This window comes from Panulirus ornatus, chromosome 66, assembly GCF_036320965.1.
Source record: "Panulirus ornatus isolate Po-2019 chromosome 66, ASM3632096v1, whole genome shotgun sequence".
Classification (NCBI taxonomy): domain Eukaryota; kingdom Metazoa; phylum Arthropoda; class Malacostraca; order Decapoda; family Palinuridae; genus Panulirus; species Panulirus ornatus.
Genome location: NC_092289.1, coordinates 17,030,778 through 17,050,777, shown reverse-complemented (window position 1 = coordinate 17,050,777; position 20,000 = coordinate 17,030,778). Strand labels below are relative to the sequence as shown.

Sequence of the window (20,000 nt, the reverse complement as noted above, 5' to 3'; positions counted from 1 at the left end):
ACATACCTCCAACACATGTGATATACACCTTTACCAACAGTATACTCCATTTCATACACCCTGTTACACTCTATGTTGTATATTGTTATACTCTATGTTGTATATTGTTATACTCTATGATGTATATTGTTATACTCTATGTTGTATATTGTTATACTCTATGTTGTATACTGTTATACTCTATGTTGTATATTGTTATACTCTATGTTGTATATTGTTATACTCTATGTAGTATATTGTTATACTCTATGTTGTATATTGTTATACTCTATGTTGTATATTGTTATACTCTATGATGTATGTTGTCATACTCTTTGCTGTATATTCCACTGCAGTAGATGGTATGTACCAGCACGAGGTATACCTTATGAAACAAACCAGCATACAGCATACTTCACACGTAATCTAACACCTTGAAACTACCACGATATACTACTTCATCCCACGGGGTATAACGGATTGCATATACGTGTGTTATACACCGTACCGTCATATACAATACAGTGGCTCCAAGCCATATATGATATAATCCCATTATACCACGTGTGTCATCATACTCCTTGCGTATATCGCGCATAACCCAGTCTACAAGATGGTTGATATACCACAGAGTGTGTAGCCTACACCAGCCTACACCACTCAGGATATATGACATACCCTAAAATACAACCTACAACACCCTGATACACAGACTACACCATCCACATCATAACACTCAGTATTACCGAATCACAACACTGAGTATAACCGGATCACAACACTGAGTATAACCGAATCACAACACTGGGTATAACCGGATCCCAACACTGGGTATAACCGGATCACAACACTGAGTATACCCGGATAACAACACTGAGTATAACCGGATCACAACACTGAGTATAACCGGATCACAACACTGAGTATAACCCGATCACAACACTGAGTATACCCGGATCACAACACTGGGTATAACCAGACCACAACACTGGGTATAACCGGATCACAGCACTGAGTATAACCGGATCACAACACTGGAGTATACCCGGATCACAACACTGAGTATAACCAGACCACTACACTGGGGTATAACCAGATCACAACTCTGAGTATAAACGGATCACAACACTGAGTATACCCAGATCACAACACTGAATATAACCCGTTCACAACACTGAGTATAACACATGAAACGAAAAACACAAAACGGAACAACAAAGAAAAACACAACGGAAATGCGAACGAGAGACACACACACACACACACACACACACACACACTTACACACTCACTGACACACACACACACACACACACACACACACACACAGACATACACACACACACACACACACTTACACACACTCACACACACACACACTCACACACACACTCACACACACACACACACACACACTCACACACACACACACACACACACTTACACACACACACACACACACACACACACACACTCACACACACACACACACACACACACACACACACACACACACACTCACACACACTCACACACACACACACACACACACACACACACACACACACACACACACACACACACACTTACACACACTCACACACACACACACACACACACTTACACACTCACACACTCTCACACACTCACACACTCTCACACACACACACACACACACACACACACACTTACACACTCACACACACACACACACACACACACACACACACACACACACTCACACACACACTTACACACACTCACACACACACACACACACACACACTTACACACTCACACACTCTCACACACTCACACACTCTCACACACACACACACACACACACACTTACACACACACACACACACACACACACACAGACATACACACACACACACACACACACACACACAGACATACACACACACCCACACAAGGGAAAGGGGGACAAGCCAAGCGAACCAATGACCACGTGACAATACGTTACGTTACGACGTGTGACACACGTTACACTGTGTGACCAGTGGTGTTGGCCCATGCCACCGTCACCTCTCACCTGCTGTAACAACCCCCCCACCTCAGGCAGTGTTACGCATGCGCCCCGGGCAGTAGCGCTTGCCACACACACACACACACACACAGGGGGGTGTAGAGTGACGCAACACCGTAGCGTCACGCAACACCGTAGCGTCGAACACAGCGCCCACACCTCCCACCGTCATGCACACCACAGCGTCGAACAACATGGTGATGACGGGGTCGACGGGGTGTCGACACAGCTTCATTTCTTTCCAAAGGGGATGTGGGTGACCTTAAAAAGCTGTGGGGGGGGGGTTGGGTTTCCCCTCCCTCTCCTCCCCCACACTCCCTCACTCCCCCACACTCCCTTCCCCTCCCCGTTACTGGAACTTTAAGGTAACCTTGCGCCATGGGGTGGGGTTGTGTGTGTGGAGGTGTGGGGTTGTGTGGGGTTGTGGGGCGTGTGTGTGGGTGTGTGTGTGGGGGTGTGTGTGCCTGACACGGAGCACCAGCAGGAGCAACACCCACCTCCCCACCCTATGCAACACTACCTCCACCCCAAGCAACACCCACACCCACCTCCCCACCCCAACACATCCCCACTAAGCAACACTACCTCCACCCCAAGCAACACCCACACCCACCTCCCCACCCCAACACATCCCCACTACGCAACACTACCTCCATCCCAAGCAACACCCACCCACACACCCATCAAGCAACACTACCTCCACCCCAAGCAACACCCACACCCACCTCCCCACCCCAACCTCAAGCAACACTACCTTCACCCCAAGCAACACTACCTCCACCCACCAAGCAACACTAACTCCACCCCAAGCAACACTACCTCCACCCACACAAACCCACCAAGCAACACTACCTCCACCCACCAAGCAACACTACCTTCACCCCAAGCAACACTACCTCCACCCACCAAGCAACACTACCTCCACCCCAAGCAACACCCATCCACAAAGCAACACTACCTCCACCCCAAGCAACACTAACCCCAGTCCCTACTTGACTCTGTCCACACCTGGTGCCACACCTGCCATGCGCCCGGCCCATATTAACCCCTGACCCTTTGAGCAACACACACACACACACACACACACCCACACACACACACACACACACACACACACACACACTACACAACACCTCTTCGCCTGCCTCCAGTGCACGGATGTGCAACACTCGCCTCCAGCAATTGGAGCAACACACGTGTGGGGTGGGGTGTGGGGTGTGGGGTGGAAAATGTGGCCAGAGCTGTACTGTTACGGCGTCACACGCCACACGTGTGACGGAAGACGTGGGAAAAAAACATTTTTTGAGATGGACTGAGAAACACAAGAGAGAGGTGGGTGGGTTGTGTGTGTTGGGGGAGGGGTGGAGGAGAGATGGACGCTTGGTGGGTTGGGAAGAGGTGTGTGGGGGGCTAAGTGAGGGTGGGGGTGGGTGTGAGGGTGGAGGGTGGGGAGGGTGTGAGGGTGGGGGGAGGAGTTCCAGGATGTGTTACAAGCAGAATAAAGTCACCAGCTGTGAATGCAGCTTTCCCAGATCGTGGCAAGCACGTGAGACGTGAGTTCCCTTGTGCCTGCGGGCCAGAAGCACGCGAGACGTGAGTTCCCTGAGCTTGTGCGGCGTTGACACACGTGAGTTCCCTTGTGTGGCATGTACGTTGAGACGTGAGTTCCCTTGTGTGGCAGGCACGTTGAGACGTGAGTTCCCTTGTGTGGCAGGTGGCACGTTGAGACGTGAGTTCCCTTGTGTGGCATGTACGCTGAGACGTGAGTTCCCTTGTGTGGCAGGCACGTTGAGACGTGAGTTCCCTTGTGTGGCAGGCACGTTGAGACGTGAGTTCCCTTGTCTGGCATGTTCGCTGAGACGTGAGTTCCCTTGTGTAGCAGGTACGTTGAGACGTGAGTTCCCTTGTGTGGCAGGCACGTTCAAACATGAGTTCCTTTGCTGGTGCGGCGTTGACACACGTGAGTTCCCCCCCCCCCCGTGTGTCAGGCACGCTGACACACCGTGAGTTCCCTCGCCTGTGTGTCAGTGCGGCACGCTGACACACCGTGAGTTCCCTCGCCTGTGTGTCAGGCACGCTGACACACCGTGAGTTCCCTCGCCTGTGTGTCAGGCACGCTGACACACGTGAGTTTCCCCCCTTTGCTTGCGCTTTCAGACACGTGACAAGAGGCCAAGAGGGAGGCCTGCCTTCCATGACGGAGGAGGAGGAGGAGGAGGAGGAGGAGGAGGAGGAGGAGGAGGAGGAGGAGGAGTGTCGGGTCTCACGTGCACCCTCCTTCATCACACACACACACACACACACACACACACGCACCACCACAGCTTCATCGCCTTACACTCAGGGTGCACACAAGCAGGTCGTCTTTCGCTTCTCCCAACTCCCGGGCCACTGGTTCACGGCACGACCCCCTAGAGCACGACAGGTGGCGACACGACCCCCTTGGAGCCACGACAGGAGGCGATACGACCACCTTGGAGCACGACAGGAGGCGATACGACCCCCTTGGAGCACGACAGGAGGCGATACGACCCCCTTGGAGCACGACAGGAGGCGACACGACCCCCTTGGGCCACGACAGGAGGCGACACGACTCCCATGGAGCACGACAGAAGGCGACACGACCCTAGACCAAGCGACGACTACAACCCATAATATATACAGACATAGAACGGTTCAATACATATACATATACACCCAAGGGTCGTCCCACGCTGGTGCCCGAGGGTCGTGCCATATCGCTCCCTGAAGGGAGGAGGACCTGCAGCAGCGGGAGGAGGTGGTATGGTGGTGTCGTCGCCGTCGTCGTCAGCGCCTGCAGCAGGTTGTCTGCCCAGGTCCTGGCCTGGGTAGTGAGGCAAGGGCGCGGGGCACAACTCCACACGTGGGGAGGGAAGCGAGGCAGTGGAGGAGGAGGAGCTGCTGCTGCTGGTCACTACTCCTTCCTCCTTCTTCTGCGCCTCCTTCAGCTGGCACACCGAGTCACTCACAGTACACTTCTCCCCCTCAAAAGACACACACACCTACACCCCCCCACACACCCTTCACAACACCACAACACACCTCCACACCCACCACCACCAACACTGGGTCCATCTCTAACACCACCTCGTCCCCTTGGGGCGTCAAGCCCTTATTACACCCGTCCTACCCGGGTGTGGTACACTAGCACTACACAGATCGGGGGTGGGTGGTGGGTATGGCGTGGTGTGGTGTGTAGACACACAGACACAGAGCGGCGCGCGGCGAGAACAGCGAGTTACCCCAGCGAACACATCCACGGTCACTCACACACTGACTGAGCAGAGGAGGAGGAGGTCCAGTCCACTCCCTCACTCCCGACCGAGGCTCGCTCTCCCTCACACTCTCCACCACCAACCACCAACCACCACTCCTCCTCCTCCTCCTCCTCTCCCTCTGCCTCCTCCACCACCCACTCCATATCTCTTATCCTCCACATCTCTGATCTTACACTACTTCTTTATCATCCACACACACACACACACACACACACACACACACACAGTCAACTAGGGTGATTTGCCCACCGCCTCACCAGAAACGCACGTCGTTATCACCACCACGGCTCCCCCCTTCTGAGGCACGAACCCGCCAGGTACACCCGGTAAGTAAGGCGCGTCCGCGAAACCATTCAGCCACCGGACGTCAAATATGGCAAAATTGTGGCGAATATTAAACTCGGGTCATCAACTGTCTGTCTGTCTATCTGTCTGTCTGTCAGGACAGTCAATACAAGCGAGTCGACAGTGTTGATGACCGGGGCTCAAGGTGACACATGCTGAGCAGTGACGGGGGCTCAGGGTGATATAGAGCAGTGACGGGGGGCTCAGGGTGATACATGCTGAGCAGTGACGGGGGCTCAGGGTGATACATGCTGAGCAGTGACGGGGGCTCAGGGTGATACATACTGAGCAGTGACGGGGGCTCAGGGTGATACATGCTGAGCAGTGACGGGGGCTCAGGGTGATACATGCTGAGCAGTGACGAGGGGCTCAGGGTGATATAGAGCAGTGACGGGGGCTCAGGGTGATATAGAGCAGTGACGGGGGCTCAGGGTGATACATACTGAGCAGTGACGGGGGCTCAGGGTGATACATACTGAGCAGTGACGGGGGCTCAGGGTGATATAGAGCAGTGACGGGGGCTCAGGGTGATATAGAGCAGTGACGGGGGCTCAGGGTGATACATACTGAGCAGTGACGGGGGCTCAGGGTGATACATGCTGAGCAGTGACGGGGGCTCAGGGTGATACATGCTGAGCAGTGACGGGGGCTCAGGGTGATACATACTGAGCAGTGACGGGGGCTCAGGGTGATATAGAGCAGTGACGGGGGCTCAGGGTGATACATACTGAGCAGTGACGGGGGCTCAGGGTGATACATACTGAGCAGTGACGGGGGCTCAGGGTGATACATGCTGAGCAGTGACGGGGGCTCAGGGTGATACATGCTGAGCAGTGACGGGGGCTCAGGGTGATACATGCTGAGCAGTGACGGGGGCTCAGGGTGATACATACTGAGCAGTGACGGGGGCTCAGGGTGATACATACTGAGCAGTGACGGGGGCTCAGGGTGATACATACTGAGCAGTGACGGGGGCTCAGGGTGATATAGAGCAGTGACGGGGGCTCAGGGTGATACATGCTGAGCAGTGACGGGGGCTCAGGGTGATACATACTGAGCAGTGACGGGGGCTCAGGGTGATATAGAGCAGTGACGGGGGCTCAGGGTGATACATGCTGAGCAGTGACGGGGGCTCAGGGTGATATAGAGCAGTGACGGGGGCTCAGGGTGATACATACTCAGGAAGTTCAGCTGGTGTTTCATGGAGGGGAGTGAGGGAGGGGAGTGAGGGAGAGGAGTGGGGGAGTGGAGTGGGGTAGGTTTCATGGTGAGAGAGAGAGAGAGAGGGGGGGGGGAGAGGAAGGTCTCTCATTGTGATACACGGTGAGAGTGAGAGTGAGTGGGGGAGAGGGAGGGAGGAGGCGGGGCGGAGGGCGCTCTCACTGGGATACAAAGTGAGAGTAACGTGCAACACAACACAACACCACGGGCCTCCACCCGCCAGGTGAGGATGGGGTAGTTAAAGTAGATGGACAGGTCGCCCAGGGTGACGAGAGAGAGAGAGAGAGAGAGAGAGAGAGAGAGAGAGAGAGAGAGAGAGAGAGAGAGAGAGAGAGAGAAAGGGGGAGAGAGAGAGAGAGAGGGGGGGGATAGAGTGAGACAGGAGAGAGAGAGAGAGGGGGGGGGATAGAGTGAGACAGGAGAGAGAGAGAGAGAGAGAGAGAGAGAGAGAGAGAGAGAGAGAGAGAGAGAGAGAGAGAGAGAGAGAGAGAGGAGAATAAAGTGAGACAGAAAGGGGGGGAGAGAGAGGGAGTCGAGTGAGAGAGAAGGGGGAGAGGAGAGAGAACAGAGAGAGAAGAGAGAGAGAGAGAGAGAGAGAGAGAGAGAGAGAGAGAGAGAGAGAGAGAGAGAGAGAGAGAGAGAGGGGGGGGAGAGAATAAAGTGAGACAGAAAGGGGGAGAGAGAGAGGGAGTCGAGTGAGAGAGAAGGGGGAGAGGAGAGAGAACAGAGAGAGAGAGAGAGAGAGAGAGAGAGAGAGAGAGAGAGAGAGAGAGAGGAGAGAATAAAGTGAGACAGAAAGGGGGAGAGAGAGAGAGGGAGTCGAGTGAGAGAGAAGGGGGAGAGGAGAGAGAGAGAGAGAGAGAGAGAGAGAGAGAGAGAGAGAGAGAGAGAGAGAGAGAGAGAACATCCAGACACTAAAAGTGTTTTTTCTCTTTCTTTTTTTTTTCCTGACATCCGTGAGTGTGTAGTGTGTGGAGGGAGACGTGCGCCCCACTTAATGGCGCAACTTAAGAGCATAAAGTAATAAGACGAGGAGCACTCATGCCTTATTAAGTGAGGGGCAGGTCCGCGTGGTTCACTTAAGAAAAAAAAATGAGTGGACATTGGGTGGATGAGTGGACACTGGGTGGATGAGGCGTCGGTGGGTGGATGAGTGGACACTGGGTGGGTGAGTCGTTGGGTCGTCGGTGGGTGGATGAGGGGTTGGTGGGTGGATGAGGCGTCGGTGGGTGGATGAGGCGTCGGTGGATGGATGAGGCGTCGGTGGGTGGATGAGAGGACACTGGGTGGGTGAGTCGTCGGTGGGTGGATGAGGCGTCGGTGGGTGGATGAGTCGTCGGTGGGTTGATGAGGCGTTGGTGGATGGATGAAGGGTCAGTGGGTGGATGAGGGATCAGTGGGTGGATGAGGCGTCGGTGGGTGGGAGAGGCCATGTGTACGTGATCCACCCCCGGGGGGGGGGGAATGGCAATGTGGAGTTGATGACGTCAGACGGACTTGACCTCACCCCTCACTATCACCCCCCCTATACATATACCCACACCCCCTCCATCATCATCACCCCCCCCGTACATTGCACTACGCTACTAGTCCCTTCCACCACATCACCCCTTCATTATTCCCTCCCTACCAATCTCATCCACCTGAGTCCTCCCCTCTACAATGTCCTCATCCACTACAATAACCCCCACCCAACCCCCCTCTACAATGTCCTCATCCACTACAATAGCCTTCCACCTAAGTCCCCCCCCCTCTACAATGTCCTCATCCACTACAATAACCCTCCACCTATGTCTCCCCCCTACAATGTCCTAATCCACTACAATAACCCCCCTCTACAATGTCCTCATCCACTACAATAACCCTCCACCTAAGTCCCCCCCTCTACAATGTCCTCATCCACTACAATAAACCTCCACCCAACCCCCCTCTACAATGTCCTCATCCGCTACAATAACCCCACACCCAACCCCCTCTCTCCTTCCCCCCATCCACACTGATCGCTTTACAGCATCCACTACAACACGACGAAGAAACACAAACACACAGGAGAAAAACACAAGACTGTGAGGTGTATTGAACCATGACGGCAAAGAGCCAGCAAGTACACAGGACAACAACACCCCCCCACACACACACCCCCCACACACACACCCACCCCACACACACACCCACCCCACACATGGCGGGGGGTGGGGGATATTCGGGGGAGGAGGAGGGGAAGAGAACACCCCCTCCCCCTCCACACACACACACACACACACACCTGCTCAACACATCTCATCACACCTGCTCAACACATCTCATCACACCTGCTCAACACATCTCACCACACCTGCTCAACACATCTCATCACACCTGCTCAACACATCTCATCACACCTGCCTTCCTTCACCTGCGCATCACTGTCCATCCTCAGACCTCAATGCCGCTCGTGACAGTGAAATCAACACCTGGGGCAGTGCGAAAGCATAAAATTACAGTGGTAACATCAGCAGTGCTTCGCAATGCACTGCACTTCACTGCATCTATACATATATATAAAGTACATACGCACAGCACTTCACTGCATCACGTGTGCGTCCCAACGGGGCACGCAACCCACTGTGACGCACCATAAGCCCATGTGACGCAAAGCCATGTGACGCAATTCGACACCCCCATCCATTCTACAACCGTGGGATTCGAACCGCGCCATACAAGCGCCACTGGCACTGTTCCTCACGTACGATCAAGACAAGAAAAACATATAATAAATGTGTGTGAAGATCTTAAATCAATTCCTTCAACACAAACGTAAAATCTAAATGACTTTTAAAAAGCTGTTACGGGCGCGGGAGCCACCAGCACACACGCGCGCGCCGCGCCTCACACTCGTATTCTACAACCCCGCGCGTGTGTGTTTCGCTGTTCCACTCCGCTCTGCGCCCCCCGCGCACAACACGCCCTCGCGGTGTACGCAACACACACCAGGAGGAGGGAGCGGCGGCGGCGTGCGCGAAGTACAGCAGCGAGAGATGAGCCACCAATGAACATGTGTGTGTGTGTGTGTTGTGTGTGTGTGTGTGTGTGTGTGGTGTGTGTGTGTGTGTGTGTGTGTGTGGAGGTACAGAGGGCGAAGGCAGGGCGAGCTTAACCTCACTCGGGCCCTAACCTCACACCTCCCTCCCTCCGCCAGCGTGGATGACTCACACCACAAGCATCCATCACGGAGCGCTGTGTGCGTGTGCGTGTGAGAGTGAGTGTGTGTGTGTGTGTGTGTGTGTGTGTGTGTGTGTGTGTTGTGTGTCTCGGGTCGTCCTCGTCTTCAAACACCACCACGGCAACACAATATCATAAACACTCCCGCGCTTGCGCAACACCTGTGCGGGACGCCACGCAACACACACCTGCCTCAAATCACAACACATCCCACCGCGCATCGAACACCTGTGCGGACGCCACGCAACACACCTGCCTCAAATCACAACATATACCAGTCTTTACAACCATCAACACAAAGAGACTCATAACATCCCGAACACTTCGTTCAAAACACCTGTACAACACAAGACACCCCGGTCTATATAAACACCTGCTTCCACAGCTGCCACATCTGTACATGTGATGTCGTCTGGCAACTCCACACACCTGTTCCTACAAACCTGCTGTAACATGAGCCTCTCTCAACACTTATGTAACTCATATCAGAGTTTTCACACACACACACACACACACACACACACATATTGGAAAGGATCACAATTTTGCGCGTGATCAAGGTATTCCTATGAGTCCACGGGGGAAAATGAAACACGATAAGTTCCCAAGTGCACTTTCGTGTAATAATCACATCATCAGGGGGAGACACAAGAGAGAAATATAAGTCAGTTGATATACATCGAAGAGACGAAGCTAGGACGCCATTTGGTAAACATGTGACTGTCCAAAATATACGTATGGACAATCACATGTTTACCAAACGCATTTAAAAGTACATTTGAAAACGGGAGCTGGTCAACGGTCAACACCCGTTTTCTACACCGTTCCGGTCAATCGTCATTTTACGAGTCAGGTCGGAGCGGCTCCTGTTCAATGTAATCTATTCCAGGATGCGCTATTCATCAGTCTAATTACATTATCCCCCCTGGAAGGTCAAATTTAAAAGCATAGGGGCGTTTATAAAAAAAATAATGGGGGGAGGGGGCTTCCATTAACTGTCATTAACGCGGTGTTATGGGTTTAAGGAAAACGTAATTATGTAATCATCTCTACGTCACGTCCACTTTTCATATATATATATATATATATATATATATATATATATATATATATATATATATATATATATATATATATATATGATGTGATTATTACACGAAAGTGCACTTGGGAACTTAGAGTGTTTCATTTTCCCCGTGGACTCATAAGAATATATATATATATATATATATATATGACAATAGCATACTTTATGCAAATTAATGAGTTGTTTATTATAATCTTTCATTCTAACTCATTATGATGACATGGGACACACAAGCGCCCTTTCAGTACATAATTTAATCAACTCCATCAAAGGCATCATATATATATATGATGTGATTATTACACGAAAGTGCACTTGGGAACTTAGAGTGTTTCATTTTCCCCGTGGACTCATAAGAATATATATATATATATATATATATATATATATATATGACAATAGCATACTTTATGCAAATTAATGAGTTGTTTATTATAATCTTTCATTCTAACTCATTATGATGACATGGGACACACAAGCGCCCTTTCAGTACATAATTTAATCAACTCCATCAAAGGCAAAAAAGAGAAAAAAAAATGGTAATTACCTATACATGAAAACGGACTTTGGCAAGCCAGCTGTTCAAAACCTGTTCCCTTTTTTTTTTTTGATCACTTCTGGCTGAACCATTCTGGAAGAGGGCATAAAAAAAGAGATAAAAAAAAGACATTACCTTGTCGCATACCATCGCAAGATGGTGTCCTTGTGAACGCCTTATGTGTCACACTGTAGGTCAAACCCTGAGCAGTACGACCATTGGAGACGACGGTACGACCACTGGACACGACGGTACGACCATTGGAGACGACGGTACGACCACTGGAGACGACGGTACGACCATTAGCATGACGGTACGACCACTGGTAACGACGGTACGACCATTGGAGACGACGGTACGACCACTGGCAACGACGGTGCGACCATTGGCAACGACGGTACGACCATTGGAGACGACGGTATGACAACTGGACACGACGGTACGACCATTGAACACGACGGTACGACCACTGGAGACAACGGTACGACCATTGAGCATGAGTACAACGGTACGACCCTTGAGCATGAGTACAACGGTACGACCCTTGAGCATGAGTACAACGGTACGACCCTTGAGCATGAGTACAACGGTACGACCCTTGAGCATGAGTACAACGGTACGACCCTTGAGCATGAGTACAACGGTACGACCCTTGAGCATGAGTACAACGGTACGACCCTTGAGCATGAGTACAACGGTACGACCCTTGAGCATGAGTACAACGGTACGACCCTTGAGCATGAGTACAACGGTACGACCCTTGAGCATGAGTACAACGGTACGACCCTTGAGCATGAGTACAACGGTACGACCCTTGAGCATGAGTACAACGGTACGACCCTTGAGCATGAGTACAACGGTACGACCCTTGAGCATGAGTACAACGGTACGACCCTACAGGACGGTGTAACGGTACGACCCTTGAGGGTGAGTACAACGGTACGACCCTACAGGACGGTGTAACGGTACGACCCTTGAGGGTGAGTACAACGGTACGACCCTTGAGGGTGAGTACAACGGTACGACCCTTGAGCATGAGTACAACGGTACGACCCTTGAGCATGAGTACAACGGTACGACCCTTGAGGGTGAGTACAACGGTACGACCCTTGAGCATGAGTACAACGGTACGACCCTACAGGACGGTGTAACGGTACGACCCTTGAGGGTGAGTACAACGGTACGACCCTTGAGGGTGAGTACAACGGTACGACCCTTGAGGGTGAGTACAACGGTACGACCCTTGAGGGTGAGTACAACGGTACGACCCTTGAGGGTGAGTACAACGGTACGACCCTTGAGGGTGAGTACAACGGTACGACCCTTGAGGGTGAGTACAACGGTACGACCCTTGAGGGTGAGTACAACGGTACGACCCTTGAGGGTGAGTACAACGGTACGACCCTTGAGGGTGAGTACAACGGTACGACCCTTGAGGGTGAGTACAACGGTACGACCCTTGAGGGTGAGTACAACGGTACGACCCTTGAGGGTGAGTACAACGGTACGACCCTTGAGGGTGAGTACAACGGTACGACCCTGAGGATGAGTACAACGGTACGACCCTTGAGGGTGAGTACAACGGTACGACCCTTGAGCATGAGTACAACGGTACGACCCTTGAGCATGAGTACAACGGTACGACCCTACAGGACGGTGTAACGGTACGACCCTTGAGCATGAGTACAACGGTACGACCCTACAGGACGGTGTAACGGTACGACCCTTGAGCATGAGTACAACGGTACGACCCTACAGGACGGTGTAACGGTACGACCCTTGAGCATGAGTACAACGGTACGACCCTTGAGCATGAGTACAACGGTACGACCCTTGAGCATGAGTACAACGGTACGACCCTACAGGACGGTGTAACGGTACGACCCTTGAGCATGAGTACAACGGTACGACCCTTGAGCATGAGTACAACGGTACGACCCTTGAGCATGAGTACAACGGTACGACCCTTGAGCATGAGTACAACGGTACGACCCTTGAGCATGAGTACAACGGTACGACCCTTGAGCATGAGTACAACGGTACGACCCTTGAGCATGAGTACAACGGTACGACCCTACAGGACGGTGTAACGGTACGACCCTTGAGCATGAGTACAACGGTACGACCCTTGAGGGTGAGTACAACGGTACGACCCTTGAGGGTGAGTACAACGGTACGACCCTACAGGACGGTGTAACGGTACGACCCTTGAGGGTGAGTACAACGGTACGACCCTACAGGACGGGTGTAACGGTACGACCCTTGAGCATGAGTACAACGGTACGACCCTTGAGGGTGAGTACAACGGTACGACCCTACAGGACGGGTGTAACGGTACGACCCTTGAGCATGAGTACAACGGTACGACCCTTGAGCATGAGTACAACGGTACGACCCTTGAGGATGAGTACAACGGTACGACCCTTGAGGGTGAGTACAACGGTACGACCCTACAGGACGGGTGTAACGGTACGACCCTTGAGCATGAGTACAACGGTACGACCCTACAGGACGGGTGTAACGGTACGACCCTTGAGCATGAGTACAACGGTACGACCCTTGAGCATGAGTACAACGGTACGACCCTACAGGACGGTGTAACGGTACGACCCTTGAGCATGAGTACAACGGTACGACCCTTGAGGATGAGTACAACGGTACGACCCTACAGGACGGGTGTAACGGTACGACCCTTGAGCATGAGTACAACGGTACGACCCTTGAGCATGAGTACAACGGTACGACCCTTGAGCATGAGTACAACGGTACGACCCTACAGGACGGGTGTAACGGTACGACCCTTGAGCATGAGTACAACGGTACGACCCTTGAGCATGAGTACAACGGTACGACCCTTGAGCATGAGTACAACGGTACGACCCTTGAGCATGAGTACAACGGTACGACCCTTGAGCATGAGTACAACGGTACGACCCTTGAGGGTGAGTACAACGGTACGACCCTACAGGACGGTGTAACGGTACGACCCTTGAGGGTGAGTACAACGGTACGACCCTTGAGCATGAGTACAACGGTACGACCCTACAGGACGGTGTAACGGTACGACCCTTGAGCATGAGTACAACGGTACGACCCTTGAGCATGAGTACAACGGTACGACCCTTGAGGGTGAGTACAACGGTACGACCCTTGAGGGTGAGTACAACGGTACGACCCTTGAGGGTGAGTACAACGGTACGACCCTTGAGGGTGAGTACAACGGTACGACCCTTGAGGGTGAGTACAACGGTACGACCCTTGAGGGTGAGTACAACGGTACGACCCTTGAGGGTGAGTACAACGGTACGACCCTGGAGCATGAGTTACCACGGTTCGACCCTGAGGATGAGTACAACGGTAGACCCTACAGGACGGGTGTAACGGTACGACCCTTGAGCAGAGTACAACGTCGACCTTGAACGAGTACAACGAGACCCTGGCTGAGACGTACATGAGCATGATACAACGGTACGACCCTTGAGTGTAACGTACGACCTAAGGAGCGGTACGACCCTTGAGCATAGTAACGTCACCTGAGGCGTACAACGGTACGCCTACCTTTACGACCCTACAGGACGGTGACGTAACGGTACGACCTTTCAGGACAAGTACAACGGTACGACCCTTGAGCATGAGTACAACGGTACGACCCTTGAGCACGAAAAGGTACGACCCTTGACTATAACAATGTAGCTTTTGGATCAGACCCTAGAGAACCTCCAACTAGAAGGTACTGGAACCTCCTTCTGGAATTGAAACCTCCAACTGGGGGTTGGAAACCTCTTTCTGGAGTTGAAACCTCCAACTGGAGGGTACTGAAACCTCCTTCTGGAATTGAAACCTCCAACTGGGGGGTTGGAAACCTTTCTGGAGTTGAAACCTCCAATAGGAGGGTACTGAAACCTCCTGGAGTTGAAACCTCCAACTGAGGAGTTGGAAACCTCTTTCTAGAGTTGAAACCTCCAAGTGGAGGATTGAAACCTCTTTCTGGGGTTGAAACCCTCCTGGGGTACGTGAACACTCCATCGAAATTGTCTACTGAATAATATCAAAATTATTATACGTCTAAAAGAAAAAAAAATTATCTTTTACTTCATACTAATTTACTTAATCAATCTACCAAAATTACTACCTCCTCAGGACCCCCCCCCCCTTTTTTTACCTCATTTAATAATTACACAATTACACAGGTAATTACACACGACGTAATCATGAGCCAAACATGAAGGTAATCCAGTACAAGTAGATACATTTAACTAGTTATTTCCTTTCGTGTAAACATATTATTATTATTATTATTATTATTATTATTATTATCATTATTATTATTATCATTATTATTATTATCATTATTATTATTATCATTATTATTATAATTATCATTATTATTATTATTACTATCATTATTATTATTATTATTATTATTATTATTATTATTATTATTATTATTATCATTATTACTATCATTATCATTATACTTTGTCGCTGTCTCCTGCGTTAGCGAGGTAGCGCAAGGAAACAGACGAAAGAATGGCCCAACCCACCCACATACACATGTATATACATACACGTCCACACACGCAAATATACATACCTATACATTTCAACGTATACATACATATATACACATGTACATAATCATACTTGCTGCCTTCATCCATTCCCGTCGCCACCTCACCACATGAAATGGCACCCCACCCCCCTCTCCCCGCGCGAGGTAGCGCTGGGAAAAGACAACAAAGGCCCCAATCGTTCACACTCAGTCTCTAGCTGTCATGTAATAATGCACCGAAACCACAGCTCCCTTTCCACATCCAGGCCCCACACAACTTTCCATGGTTTACCCCAGACGCTTCACATGCCCTGGTTCAATCCACTGACAGCACGTCGACCCCGGTATACCACATCGTTCCAATTCACTCTATTCCTTGCACGCCTTTCACCCTCCTGCATGTTCAGGCACCGATCGCTCAAAATCTTTTCACTCCATCTTTCCACCTCCAATTTGGTCTCCCACTCTTCTCCCTAGGATGAACAGCGACAATGCACGGAGCTGCTGCCATTGAGAGAAACGATATTTCTTTTAGGACGAACAACAACAACCTGAGAGCGAAGCTGTTTAATAATAATAATAATAATAATAATAATAATAATAATAATAATAATAATAATAACAATAATAATAATAATGATAATGATAATAATAACAATAATAATAATAACAATAATAATAATAATGATAATAATAATAATAATAATAATAATAATAATAATAATAATAATAATAATAATAACAATAATAATAATAATAATAATAACAATAATAACAATAATAATAATAATAATAACAATAATAATAATAATAATAATAATAATAATAATAATAATAATATTAATAACAATAATAAAATCAATAATAATAATAATAATAATAATAATAATAATAATAATAATAATAATAATAAAATAAATAAATAAATAATAATCCCGTCTCAGTAGTAACATAGGGAGCAACAAGATGTAAACCGATGTATACTTCGAGGTACGTGGTTGGCCACTGAAGGTCGACGTGCCCATTCCAGCGACAGGGGATTGCCGCCAGTATCGACCTTCACACACACACAAACACACACACAACCAGGGCAATATGACGGGGCGGGGTGTAGATCATGCTACACCAGACAGCTGCCCCCACCCCCCCAAACACCTGACTCCCACAATGCCTTAGTAATGACATCATAGCGTAGGTGTGTGTGTGTGTGTGTGTGTGATGGCTTGTGGCGCACATGTGAACCACACGCACACACACACACGTACACTTGATATACACACCTGCCACACACACACACACACGTACACTTGATATACACACCTGCCACACACACATACACTTGATATACACACCTGCCACACACACACACACGCACACACACAGACACGTACACTTGATATACACACCTGCCACACACACAGATATACACACCTGCCACACACACACACACACACACACACACACACTGATATACACACCTGCCACACAAACACACACACGTACACTTGATATACACACCTGCCACACAGACACACACACACCTGATATATACACCTGCCACACACACACACACCTGACAACCCTCGACTCCTACCAAATGTATAAAAAAAACTCAACTCCTCACAAAATCGACTTTTTTAAACTCAACGCCCAAATACTTGAGTCCCCCCCATTTTCGCACTCCGTCAGCAACACGTTTTCTCTCGCCTACGCCTGGTCATTTCCTAACCATTTTCACTTATCATTAAAGGCATTACCTCAAAATAATTACGGTGGCGTTATTACCCTTTATCATCGGCTAATTCCACAGCAAGGTCAACATAGACGTTTTTTAGTTATTTTATTTTGCTTTGTCGCTGTCTCCCGCGTTAGCGAGGTAGCGTAAGGAAACAGACGAAAGAATGGCCTAAACCCACCCACATACACATGTATATATATACACGTCCACACACGCACATATACATACCTATACATCTCAACGTATTCATATATATATATATATATATATATATACACAGACATATACATATATATATACATGTACATAATTCATACTGTCTGCCTTTATTCATTCCCGTCGCCACCTCGCCACACATGGAATAACAACCCCCTCCCCCCCTCATGTGTGCGAGGTAGCGCTAGGAAAAGACAACAAAGGCCATATATATATATATATATATATATATATATATATATATATATATATATATATATATATATATATATATAAAGGTTTTATCTATACAATAGCGACTATGAAAGCGGATAAACAAATCATAAAAAATGCATTTAAATGCCCCTGCTCGTGCATGGGGGGGAAGGGGGGGGTTAACGGCGCGTCCTCCATCCCCACAGACAGAGGGGTGGGGTTCGATACCCTCCCGTCTGGGTTCGATACCCTCCACGTCTGGGTTCGAACCCTTGGCTCTGGTTTGGCTGTCTTCAGCTTTAGGGAGTAACCTCCCCCCTGCCCCCCCCGCCCCGAATCTTCCTTCCCCTCACTTGGGAAACTTTTCCCGCCCAATCTTCCTCACGGTCTGTACCCGATTCCCATCTTCTTTGAGCAATATCTCTCCACCGTTCCATTTTCTTTGAGCAATATTTCTCCACCGTTCCATTTTCTTTGAGCAATATTTCTCCACCGTTCCATCTTGGGCAATATCTCTCCACCGTTCAATTTTCTTTGAGCAATATTTCTCCACCATTCCATCTTCTTTGAGCAATATCTCTCCACCATTCCATCTTCTTTGAGTAATATCTCTCCACCATTCCATCTTCTTCAATATCTCTCCACCGTTCCATTTTCTTTGAGCAATATTTCTCCACCATTCCATTTTCTTTGAGCAATATTTCTCCACCATTCCATCTTCTTTGAGCAATATCTCTCCACCATTCCATCTTCTTTGAGCAATATCTCTCCACCATTCCATCTTCAATTAAGCAACATCTCTCCACCATTCCATTTTCTTTGAGCAATATTTCTCCACCATTCCATCTTCTTTGAGCAATATCTCTCCACCATTCCATTTTCAATTAAGCAACATCTCTCCACCATTCCATCTTCTTTGAGCAATATCTCTCCACCATTCCATCTTCTTCAATATCTCTCCACCATTCCATTTTCTTTGAGCAATATCTCTCCACCATTCCATCTTCTTTGAGCAATATCTCTCCACCATTCCATCTTCAATTAAGCAACATCTCTCCACCATTCCATCTTCTTTGAGCAACATTGAACAATATGTCTCCACCATTCCATCTTCTTCGAGCAATATTGAACAAATACCTCTCCACCCATTCCATTTCAACGTCTTTCCCCTTCCAAGCTCCAGCTGTGTTGACCCCCCTATATATCTCCTTTTCCATCCCATCACAAGACCATTCCCTTTCCCTGCGTTTATCTCAAACTTTTTCCGTTTCTTTTCCTCTCTGTTCCGTCAGTGTCCCGATCGGTCGAGTGTGGCCAAGAGAGACACATCTGTTCCATTTTCTCTTCCACACAGCTGTTCCATCTTCTCGTCTATACAGCTGTTCCATCTTCTCTTCTATACATCTGTTCCATCTTTTCTTCTATACATCTGTTCCATCTTCTCTTCCACACATTTGTTCCATCTTCTCTTCTATACATCTGTTCCATCTTCTCTTCCACACATCTGTTGCATTTTCTCTTCCACACATCTGTTCCATTTTCTCTTCCACACATCTGTTCCATTTTCTCTTCCACACAT

General features: G+C 49.4%; 1 protein-coding gene across 1 annotated transcript in view; it reads right to left on the bottom strand.

Moving 5' to 3' along the window:
- Positions 1 to 20,000, bottom strand: part of LOC139746688 (uncharacterized) — a 682,159-nt gene that overhangs the window by 266,434 nt on the left and 395,725 nt on the right.